This window comes from Triticum urartu, chromosome 7A, assembly GCF_056163025.1.
Source record: "Triticum urartu cultivar PI428250 chromosome 7A, HENAU_Tu73, whole genome shotgun sequence".
Lineage (NCBI taxonomy): Eukaryota > Viridiplantae > Streptophyta > Magnoliopsida > Poales > Poaceae > Triticum > Triticum urartu.
Genome location: NC_141879.1, coordinates 113539193 through 113551250, shown reverse-complemented (window position 1 = coordinate 113551250; position 12058 = coordinate 113539193). Strand labels below are relative to the sequence as shown.

The 12058-nt window shown below is 50.8% G+C and overlaps 1 pseudogene; it reads right to left on the bottom strand.

Moving 5' to 3' along the window:
* The window catches only part of LOC147958401 (uncharacterized), a 45912-nt pseudogene extending 36264 nt beyond the window's left edge, over positions 1-9648 (bottom strand).
* Positions 9649-12058: the final 2410 nt, after the last annotated feature.

Here is a 12058-nt window from a genome sequence, read left to right as displayed (position 1 = left end):
GCTATTTTTACTTTATTTCAACTAAATAACAGAAGGTAAAAGGAGGGTACAAAAGGTTGTGCTTTCTAGTTTCATCCATCTCATGCTCACCAAAAGGAATCCACTAACAAGGTTGATCAAGTCTTGTTAACAAACTCTTTTCGAATAACATGGAACCAGAGAAATTTCGAATAACACCATGTTACCTCAACGGGGATATGCACATCCCCAATAATAAGAATATCATATTTCTTCTTGACAGTAGGAAGAGGAAATTCAAAACCTCCAAAAATAATCAATGGAATTTTTCCAATAGAATTGATACTGTGGACGTGAGGTTGTTTCCTCGAAAAGTGTATCGTATGCTCATTACCATTAACATGAAAAGTGACATTGCCTTTGTTGCAATCAATAACAGCCCCTGCAGTATTCAAATAAGGTCTTCCAAGAATAATAGACATACTATCGTCCTCGGGAATATCAAGAATAACAAAGTCTGTTAAAATAGTAACGTTTGCAATCACAACAGGCACATCCTCACAAATACCTACAGGTATAGCAGTTGATTTATCAGCCATTTGCAAAGATATTTCAGTAGGTGTCAACTTATTCAAATCAAGTCTACGATTTAAAGAGAGAGGCATAACACTAACACCGGCTCCAAGATCACATAAAGAAGTGTTAACATAGTTTCTTTTAATGGATCATGGTATAGTGGGTACTCCTGGATCTCCTAGTTTCTTTGGCATTCCACCCTTAAAAGTATAATTAGCAAGCATGGTGGAAATTTCAGCTTCCGGTATCTTTCTTTTATTTGTGACAATTTCTTTCATTTACATAGCATAAGGATTCATTTTGAGCATATCAGTTAATCGCATACGCAAAAAGATAGGTCTAATCATTTCAGCAAAGAGCTCAAAATCCTCATCATCCTTTTTCTTGGATGGTTTCGGAGGAAAAGGCATGGGTTTCTGAACCCAAGGTTCTCTTTCTTTACCATGTTTCCTAGCAACAAAGTCTCTCTTATCATAATGTTGATTCTTTGATTGTGGGTTATCAAGATCAACAGCAGGTTCAATTTCTACATCATTATCATTACTAGGTTGAGCATCATCATGGACATCATCATTAACATTTTCATTAGGTTCATGTTCATTACCATATTGTGTTTCAGCATCAGAAATAGAAATATCATTTGGATTCTCAGGTGTTTCAGCAATAGGTTCACTAGAAGCATGCAAAGTCCTATCATTTTTATTTTTCTTATTTTTAGAAGGACTAGGTGCATCAATATTATTTCTCTGAGAATCTTGTTCAATTCTCTTTGGGTGGCCTTCAGGATACAAAGGTTCCTGAGTCATTTTACCAGTTCTAGTAGCCACTCTAACAGCATAATCATTATTCTTACTATTTAATTCATTGAGCAAATCATTTTGAGCCTTAAGTACTTGTTCTACTTGAGTGGTAACCATAGATGTTGGGGAACGTAGTAATTTCAAAAAATTTCCTACGCACACGCAAGATCATGGTGATGCATAGCAACGAGAGGGGAGAGTGTTGTCTACGTACCCTCGTAGACCGACAATGGAAGCGTTGACACAACGTAGAGGAAGTAGTCATACGTCTTCCCGATCCGACCGATCCAAGTACCGAACGTACGGCACCTCCGAGTTCTGCACACGTTCAACTCAGTGACGTCCCTCGAGCTCCGATCCAGCCGAGTGTTGAGGGAGAGTTTCGTCAGCACGACGGCGTGATGACGGTGATGATGTTCTACCGACGCAGGGCTTCGCCTAAGCACCGCTACGATATGACCGAGGTGGAATATGGTGGAAGTGGGCACCGCACACGGCTAAGGAACGATCACGAAGATCAACTTGTGTGTCATGGGGTGTCCCCCTGCCCCCGTATATAAAGGAGGGAGAGGGGGAGGTGCGGCCAGCCCTAGGGGTGCGCCTGGAGGAGTCCTACTCCTGCCGGGAGTAGGACTCCCCCCTCTTGCCTTGTTGGAGAAGGAAAGGGTGTCGGTGTCAAAACCAGCGGATCTCGGGTAGGGGGTCCCGAACTGTGCGTCTAGGCTGGATGGTAACAGGAGGCAAGGAACACGATGTTTTACCCAGGTTCGGGCCCTCTTGATGGAGGTAAAACCCTACGTCCTGCTTGATTAATATTGATGATACGGGTAGTACAAGAGTAGATCTACCACGAGATCAAGGAGGCTAAACCCTAAAAGCTAGCCTATGGTATGATTGTTGTATGATGAAGTTGTCCTACGGACTAAAGCCCTCCGATTTATATAGACACCGGAGAGGGTTAGGGTTACACAAAGTCGGTTACAATGGTAGGAGATCTTGAATATCCGCATCGCCAAGCTTGCCTTCCACGCCAAGGAAAGTCCCATCCGGACACGGGACAAAGTCTTCAATCTTGTATCTTCACAGTCCTGGAGTTCGGCTGAAGGTATAGTCCGGCTACCCGAACACCCCCTAATCCAGGACTCCCTCAGTAGCCCCTGAACCAGGCTTCAATGACGACGAGTCCGGCGCGTAGATTGTCTTCGGCATTGCAAGGCGGGTTCCTCCTCCAAATTCTTCATCAAAGTTTGTAAACACCAATAGTAGTGTCCGGCTCTGCAAAATAAGTTTCCACGTATTGCCACAGAGAGAATAATATTAACACAAATCTAATCCGCTGACGTATTCCGCAGCGTGACATCACACTATGGCCAAGCCTTTATTCGAATCGTTTTCACTTTTCCACCTCAGCGTGTTTTGCTAGGCGGTTTCCTTGGCACGTCTTGTCAAAGAAGAGATCGTGTCCCCTTTATTTACGGGATTCTCATCAATACGGACGTGGGTAACCCAATCGTGCCCGTTAGCATGTCTTCTCGATTAAAGGCGAGTCCCAAACGGTTACGGGGAGGGCTCCTGGTATTCAACCTCTTATAAAGAGACCAAGGCCTTACTCCTTTTCTCCAATCTCAAAACAAGTTCGCCCGTCGCCTCGAGTTCCAACACCCTAGGCTCCAGATTCCAGGCGCTTCGGACCTTCGACAATGTCCGGTTCCGATCTTCAAGGCTGATGGATGCCCTCCTCCATCACGGAGGAGGACGTGCTAAAGTTGAGAGAGGCGAAGTTCTTGACCGCCGAAATTTTGCATAGGTTGCCTACTCAAAGGCAGGCTATTCCCAGTCCCCAGCCCGGTGAGAGCGTAGTGTTCATGTCTCACTTCGTTCGGCGGTTAGGCTTCCCGATGGATCCCTTCGTGAGGGGGCTGATGTTCTATTATGGGCTAGAATTTCATGACTTAGCCCCAGAGTCCATCCTCCACATTTCCTCATTCATCGTTGTGTGCGAAGCGTTCCTCCGTGTTACTCCTCACTTCGGATTATGGCTCAAGACTTTTGGAGTGGAGCCGAAGATGATCGAGGGATGGCACGCAGAGTGCGGAGGCGCTTTCATAAGTAAGAATGCTGATGCTTCATGGCCCGAGGGCTCCTTTCAAGAGGAGCTCGGCTTGTGGCAACGAGAGTGGTTCTATATCACCGCTCCCAGGAGCACCAAGTGGGTGGCGCCTCCTGCCTTTCGCTCGGGCCCCCCACCACGGCTAGCGTCATGGGTCAACAAAGGATTAGATTGGGGGTTATCCAAAGACGTGCCCTTGTTGCAGGGCTGCATTAGGGATCTCTTAGAAAGAGACCTCAACCTGGTCAAGGTGACGCAGGTCATGCTGATTCGCCGAACATTGCCCGGCAAACGTCGCTCCCTTTGTTTGTGGGAGTTTAATCCGGAGGGACCACGAGCTCTCCAGCATTTTATGGGTGCAATGCCCGTGGAGATGTATAAAATGTTCTTCGGATCACAAGCAATGTGTCCGGATTTGACCGAGGACGCAGGTTTAAGCTGCAATCGCCCGGATACTCAAGTAAGTAACCTTGTGCCCGGACTCGCTATCCGTAAAATTGTCATAAATTCGCCCCTGAAAGAGCTGTCCTTTTAAACAGGAGTGGATAGCGAAGGCAAAGCTGACCAGGTGTCCGGCTCCCCTTCCTGAGACCAGGACGGATCCCGTGCTAGTTAGGATGTTGAAGATCGTGCCTTTGGAGGGAAGTGAGGGGGAGGACAAGGAAACTATGGCCTCCTTGAAGGAGGCTGCTCCGAAGGGAAGAACCGACAATTCCTCTCCTAAGGGGAAGAAGAGGGCCGCCTCTAACGACCCGGAGACCATGGCCTCAAAGCGGGGGAAAAAGTCCTCGTCAAAGGGTCCGATGCCGGGGAGATCCTCGGCCAAACTACGCCCTCAAAGGGATCAGCCCTCCAGCGAGCCGTAAGTAGAGAAAGATTTTCCTTTAGAGGGATGAGAGAAATCCTTGCTTTTTATTTGAGAAGATTAACCGAAATTTTACTTTGTAGCTAGGACCTCAGCCCTTCTCAGTAGAGTTCGTCTTCGGGGGATCTTCTTCCGGAGATGATGGAGAGTGGAACGCCTCCCCCTGCCGTACCACCTGGCGAGGCGGGCGACCCTGAGGTGTCGTCGCGGAGGGTTTCTCCGAATCCGGCAGGGGTGGAAGGTAGCCATATGTCCCCCCAAGGTTCTTCGCGTTCGGCCTTCGATGGAGGTCATAGGACGAGTCCGGCGCCGTCCGATGCGCGGTCGGAGGAGCTGATGACTCTGCTGGGGCGAGCTTCTATCTCAGAGGAGCACCGTGCATTGATGGGTACGGTGATTGGAAGGATTTCGTACGCGGAAAGCGTATTGCATGAGGCCGTCAGAAGTTTGCTGACAGGTTTTGAGGTACGTTTGATAATGTACTTCTTTGTCAGTTGCGCATAAACAAGATGCGCCCTGTGTAGATAATAGCCCCTGAGACTCTGTGCGTTGTCAAAATTGACGTCGCGCAGAGGATCATAATCCCAGGTCTAAAATGTTGCCTTTGTATACAGGTGGCGAAGTGTCCGGAATCGAGCCAAACTAATGATTTTGCCGAACTAAAGCGGCAACTTGACATGGCAGATGTCGACATCGCGCTCGCCAATGAGCAGCTTGATGAGGCTCAAGGTATGCAATTCCTCGGGCGGCATCTGGTAAGAGGAGCTTTATGCCAGTATCTTACAATGTATGTGCTTGACGCAGATGGTGCGGCCGCCGTGGAGAGTCTTCGGGCGGAACTTGCCCGAGCTAAGGAATAAACCAGGAAAGTGATGCAGCTGCCGAGAAGGCCCATGAAGAGCTGCGAGCCGAACAGGCTGCTCACTGGCGAAGCAAGAAGGAGATGGCCGTGATGGCCGTGAAGTTAAAAAGTGCTGCTGACCGTTGCAAGTCTCTTGAGAAAGAAGACCGGGCAAGACAGACGGACTTAGAGAAGGCCGTTGCTGATGCCAAGGATGCTCGCTCTGCGATGAGTGCTGCGAAGGAGGAGCTGCGTCAGGCCGGACAGATTGCGGCTGGAAAGCCCTTTATGCTGCGGAGGAAGTTTTGCGATCCGAAGTTTGCTCCGTTGGACCGGATGTGGAGTGCGGAGGACACCTGTCTGGATTTGGCAGCGATTGCTGCTGATGCGACCGAATACTTTCGAGATCAAGAAGATCGCGAAGTGGAAAGGCTTTTCTGGTCGCAGTTCCAGAATCCAGAGCGTCCACTGGCAGTGGACGATCGTCTGGCTCAATGGGCCGAACTGAATAGATTGTCCGGACTCGCCATGAAGTACGTCATGGGTCATCTATGGCCGGGGAGGTCGGAGCCGAAGAGTTATTTCAGCTTGGTGCAGCAATTCCTTGACGCGGTGCCACGTATCAATGCGATGAAGAGGTCAGCATGCATAGAGGGTGCACGGATGGCTCTTGCCCGTGTCAAGACATACTGGGTAGAGATGGAGACCACCGTTGTTGCATCCCGAGATTCGGACAAAAGCCGAGTACCCTCCGAGCACTATTTTCAGGAAGTCCTTGAAGGCGCTCGTGTAATAGAGACGCAGTGCTCGAAGGATGCTATGTTCTGATAGCATATGTAATTATAAAGCAATATTTTGATGAATTGTAGTAGCCTTTTATACTTGTGCCTTCAAGTATTTGGAACACCTCCTGTGCAGCCGTTTTAAGATATATGTAAAAATCTGAAAGATTGCACTCGTTGGCTTCAGCCCCCACGCACATAGTGCGGGGGTGCTCGCAGAAGGCGCATTTTAACACTTAATCCAACGTCTTGGTCCTACAAAGGAGGTGATAGCGCAGCGAGCTAGGCAACCGGACTATAATGCTTTAACACTTTCACTTAGCCATAGGAGCTTGACAAGGGGACTATTTAGGTAGCCCCTGGTGGCGACTGTGCTCGCCCGAATTCGGGGCGCGTATGTGCCTGGCCGGGAAACGGCCCTTCGTTAATGCGGAGGAATCCTACAGATTCCAGAGAGTCATCGAGTGGTTGACCAGTCTCACGCCATATCATGACAGTCGGTTTTCGGCTTTCTCTACTTAGGTGCTCGCCTGGCCGAACCAGGGCACAATCGCAGTAGTTCTCCTAGTGCCGCCTTAGCCGATAGAGCGGAACGTAAGGCGGCCGAACACAGGATCCGGGCAACCCAACATTTGACCAAAATCATGACTCAGAGCTGATGCATATAAGGCCAAACTCGCGACGCCGAACACTCCCTAAGGTATTCGGTCTTTATGAGAGCGGGCGAGGTAACGCTCTGAGGTATAAGCCCCTAGTGTCCAGGTACACGCAAGAATTCTGACGTGGCCACATGCCAAGACGCCAGCCTCCTCCTTGGTCATAGAACCAGGGGATGTGTATCAACAAGAGACAGTAAAAAAGGTTTACGCAGGGTCTTAATCTGAAAAGAATCCTTGGAACGGGTCCCTACTGCACGTCTGCGACTATGTCTCCGTTGTGCCGTATCCTGGACGGGCGCAGCACGATGTTCATCTGTAAAAAGAGAGAAACTAAGTTGAAAAAGGGGCGTGCCGAACAAAAGTTATATGAAATAAACAAAGTGTAAAGTAAAATATGAAAAATTGAGCTTTATTGTCTCTTATTTTATACGTGTGAAGCCCCTAGTGCAGGGGGATATGGCCACTAAGCCTTTATCAACGATACTTTTGTGCCGGACTCGTCTATCCGTGTCCGTGGTCTTAATGACCTGTTCCGATGTTCTGGCTGGTGAAGCCAGTGTATTGTGGGGCTGTTAAAGTGGCCGCACAATCCTCCGCTTGGGGGAGGTGTTCTCACTGCTTCCCGTTTAAGGAGATGATGCCGCGTGGACCGGGCATCTTAAGCGTAAGAGATGCATAATGCGGTATTGCGTTAAAGCGGGCGAAAGCTTCGCGTCCCAGTAGTGCTTGATAGCGACTTGAGAATGGGACGATGTGGAAAGTCAGCTTTTCGCGACGGAAGTTATCGGCAGAGCCGAAAATAACCTCGAGCCGGAGAAAACCCATGCAATGGGTGTCCGGACCTGGCGTTACTCCTTGAAAGGAGGTTTTGCTGTGGCGAATTCTTTTTGGGTCGATCCCCATGTGGTGGATTGAGTCCTGATATATCAGGTTGAGTCCGCTGCCACCATCCATAAGGACATTTGAAAACTGGAGTCCGCCAATTATTGGATCGAGTATCAGGGCAGTCCAGCCTGGGTTCCTGACACTTCTAGAATAATCCAGATGATCGAAGATGATTGGTTTTGACAACCAGTGGCGGGATTCCTTTGGGATAGGCCGTGGGGCGCGTACCTTTATGGGCGCCGCACGTTCTGTTATGTGGAGTAAGTTTACTGTTTTTACTTCTTGTGGGAAATTCTTTTGTTTCCTGGTACTCTGCTTTTGGGGTTCATCCTCGTCTTCGCTTGGTGTGTCGAGCCCCTTGTGTTCGGCGTTGAGTCTGCCAGATTGTTTGAAAACCCAACAATCTTTGTGGGTATGGTTAGCAGGCTTTCCGGGAGTGCTGTGTATTTGACATATCCTATCCAAGATTTTGTTTAGGTTGGATAGGTCGTCCCTGTTATCTTGGAGGGGCGGCTTTTTCTGACTCTGTCGTGAGCTTTTGAATCCGGCGTTGACTGCCATGCTCTTCGGACTTTTTTCCTTAGTCCAGCGACGGTCCTTATTGCGTCGCGGTTTTCCGTTTCCATCCCTAGTTTCGGATGTACTTGGGTCACTGGTGCTGCATCTTGCCAACCAGCTGTCCTCTCCTGCGCAAAAGCGGGTCATGAGGCTTGTTAGTGCGGCCATTGTTCTTGGCTTTTCTTGGCCGAGGTGTCTGGCGAGCCATTCGTCTCGGACATTATGCCTGAAAGCCGCTAAGGCTTCAGCCTCCGAACAGTCGACTATCTGATTCTTTTTAGTAAAAAATCTATTCCAGAATTGCCGAGCTGACTCTCCGGGCTGTTGAGTTATGTGACTAAGATCGTCTGCATCCGGAGGGCGGACATAGGTCCCTTGAAAATTTGCTCGGAAAGCGTCCTCGAGCTCTTCCCAACTTCCGATTGTGTTTTCAGGAAGGCTTTTGAGCCAATGCCGGGCTGGCCCTTTAAGCTTGAGGGGTAAGTATTTTATGGCGTGGAGGTCATCTCCTCTATCCATATGTATGTGGAGGATATAATCCTCGATCCAGACTCCAGGGTCTGTTGTTCCATCATATGCCTCTATGTTTACGGGTTTGAATCCCGCTGGAAATTCATAATCCAGGACCTCATCGGTGAAACATAGGGGGTGTGCGGCACCCCTGTATTTGGGTGTGCCGGATTCTGATAATGGCTTTACTACATTGCTTACGGGAGCTTGCTTTCTTGGCCCGTAAATGGACCTGGCTGGGCCATGATGCGAGTCCTTAAGTGGGTCGCATGCCGGCTTAAGTGCGGCGCTGCTTGCCGCTTTATGCTAGCCATGGGGTCGTCTATCCGACCGTGTGGCTCTCTCACCTTTGGAATGCGAGGGCTCTAAGGCCTCCTCGTCGAATTCAGGAAGTAGCTTTCTCTTCGGATAACTTTTAGTGCGGCGGCTGTCGCCGTCACTACGGGAAACAGCTAATTTGCCGTCAGGGGGCGTCTTTGACGCCAGCTTTTCATCGGGCAAGACGGCAAAGAAAGGTTTGCCGTTATCACCAGACGGCAAAGAAAAACTGACGGCAAAATATACTTCGCCGTCTGCGAAAAAAACACAGACGGCAAAGAGCGCACTTTGCCATCTGTGAAACAAATCACAGACAGCAAAGAATCTTTGCCGTCAGTTTTTGCTCTCACAGACGGCAAAGAATCTTTGCCGTATGTGTTTTTATTAGCAGACGGCAAAGTGAGCACTTTGCCGTCTGCGGTTTTTTTTACAGACGGCAAAGAAGAAACACAAGACGCGGATCGATCACATGGATCGATGACATGGCACGATCTAGTCCACTCATCCCAACTCCCCACAGCGCCCCACCCCACAGCGCCCCCCACGCCCCACGCCCCATGCGCCCCCACCACTGTCTCTCTCTCCCTTATCCTCCCGACACCCACCCACACCACGTCTCTCTCCCTTCTCTCTCTGCTCATGATCCACAACAACCGGCGCCCGACACCATCTCATCCGCCGCCCCCCACCTTAGCCCACCGGCCCCGGCCCCTTCCTCTCAGACCCCCGCGCCACCGGCCCCTGCCCCATCCCCCGCCGCCGCCCCTGCCGGCTTCCACGCCCCATCCCCCGTCGCGCGATGTCCGCCTCCGCCGTGCCACCGGAGCCCGCATCCACCCGTGCCACCGACTGCGCGCCGCCTGCCCTCCTCCGCCCGCGCAACCGGCCGCGCCGCCCCCGCAACCGGCCACGCGCCGCCCATGTCCGCCCGCCTTCGCCTACGTCCACCCGTGCCACCGGCTGCGCGCCGCCTGCCCTCCTCCGCCCGCGCAACCAGCCGCGCGCCGCCCCAGCAACCGGCCACGCGCCGCCCGCGTCCGCCCGCCTTCGCCTGCGTCCGCCCGCTCCGTCCTGCGTCCGCCCGCTGGGGGCCGCCATTGCCGGTGCCGGCACCACCAGATCGAGCGCGTCCCGCAGTGGCCTACACAAGAGGAGCGGCGGATCGAGAAGCGGTGTTCGTCTCCACCAGATTGAGGCTGCGGTGGATCGAGAAGATATTCGTGTAATATTGTTTTTTTTGTAGGCTATTCATGTAATATTGTTGTGTATTGTGATGTAGACATGTAGTATTGGGTATTGTATAATGTGTATTGTGTACAATCTAGTGTGGTACATCATTTAGGTTTTTTTCAATCTGGAAATATCGATAATGTGTATTGTATAGGAAGATTGTAGTGGGGTTTGATTACCGCATCGACCATCCCGTGAAATATTGGCTAGCTGATCTCAATTGTGCAATGTGGGTTCAGTTTTTATTTGATTAAAAAATATTTCTATGCTGTCTGTGATGTTTGAGGTTGATGGCAAAGATGGCGTTTGGCTGATGGCAAAGATGCTTTTCTTTGCCGTCTGTAAATTATTCGGTTGACGGCTAAGCTGATTTTTGACTGACGGCAAAATCTTTGCCGTCATCTCGATAAAAGGCTGACGGCAAAGTATATTTTTCCGGCTAATCTTTGCCGTCTGAGTTTTCCGTCTGCTGCCTGACGGCAAAATCTTTTCCGTCTGGATTTAGGTCTTTGCCGTCTGTAATCCACAGACGGTAAATTAACTGTTTCCTGTAGTGCGTATTTGTCTGCGGTATTGATTACTTTACTCCATCTGATCCTGAGTGCATCTTCCGCAGTTTTTAGCTTCCGATTCTGCTTTTTCAGGCTGCGTGCGGTTGCGACGAGCCGTTTGTGGAGGTTCTTCTGCTTCGTGGGTTTGTCCGGCGTAGGGTCGTCCAGAATGCCATTTTTACCGGGGGAGGGATGTTCGGTTTCTCTATCCGGGTTGTCCGGTTGGGACGGTTGCTCTAAGGCGTGCTCGTCATCTACCGGCTCATCCTGCTCTATGGCTGGGTCTTTATCGAGGCGGGGCTTGGGTCGGCGTTTACGCCGACGCTTTGATTGTTTTTCGAGAGATCGATCCCTCCTTCCATCCCCGTTTTCCTCGTTGTTGCTTCCTTTAGGGGTATCCACCATATACACATCGTGAGATGAGGTGGCTGTCCAATGCCCTATAGGCGTTGGTTCTTGGTTGTCTCCTGCATCGTCGTCCATACCGTCGATGGCTTCGGAGTCGAAGTCGAGCATGTTGGTTAAGTCGTCGACAGTGGCTACGAAGTGGGTGGTGGGTGGGTTTTTCTTTTCTTCATCATCCGAATCCCATCCTTGCTGACCGTAGTCCGGCCAGGGCTCTCCTGATAAAGAGAGAGACTTTAGCGAATTCAGGATGTCGCCGAAGGGCGAGTGCTGAAAGATGTCTGCGGCGGTGAACTCCATTATCGGCGCCCAATCGGATTCGATCGGCAGGGGCGCTGGGGGCTCGGAGTTCGGAAAGGAATCCGGCTCCTCGGAGTCACGGGCCATGCGGAGTGCGGGGCTGGAGTTTGGCTCGATCGCCTCTGAGATCGCAGCCCCTGAGGCAGCGTCCAACCGCTGATCCTCGATCGGCGCAGTAGGCTCCGAATCAATGGTCGGAACCGATGCGTGTACGGCCTCCAAGGCGCTGTTCGGCGGCAGAGCTATATCATGCCCATCGAGACAGTGTGGCGAGCTTGGCTGTGGCTCGAATCCGTCGAAGATCAAGTCCCCGCGGATGTCAGCCGTGTAGTTTAGGCTTTCAAACCTGACCTGATGGCCAGGGGCGTAGCTTTCGATCTGCTCAAGGTGGCCAAGCGAATTGGCCCGCAGTGCGAAGCCGCCGAAGACGAAGATCTGTCCAGGGAGAAAAGTCTCACCCTGGACTGCATCGTTGTTAATGATCGAAGGAGCCATCGGGCCTAAAAGCGACGACACAGAGGAACTCTCAATGAAAGCACCAATGTCGTTGTCAAAACCGGCGGATCTCGGGTAGGGGGTCCCGAACTGTGCGTCTAGGCCGGATGGTAACAGGAGGCAAGGAACACGATGTTTTACCCAGGTTCGGGCCCTCTTGATGGAGGTAAAACCCTACGTCCTGCTTGATTAATATTGATGATATGGGTAGTACA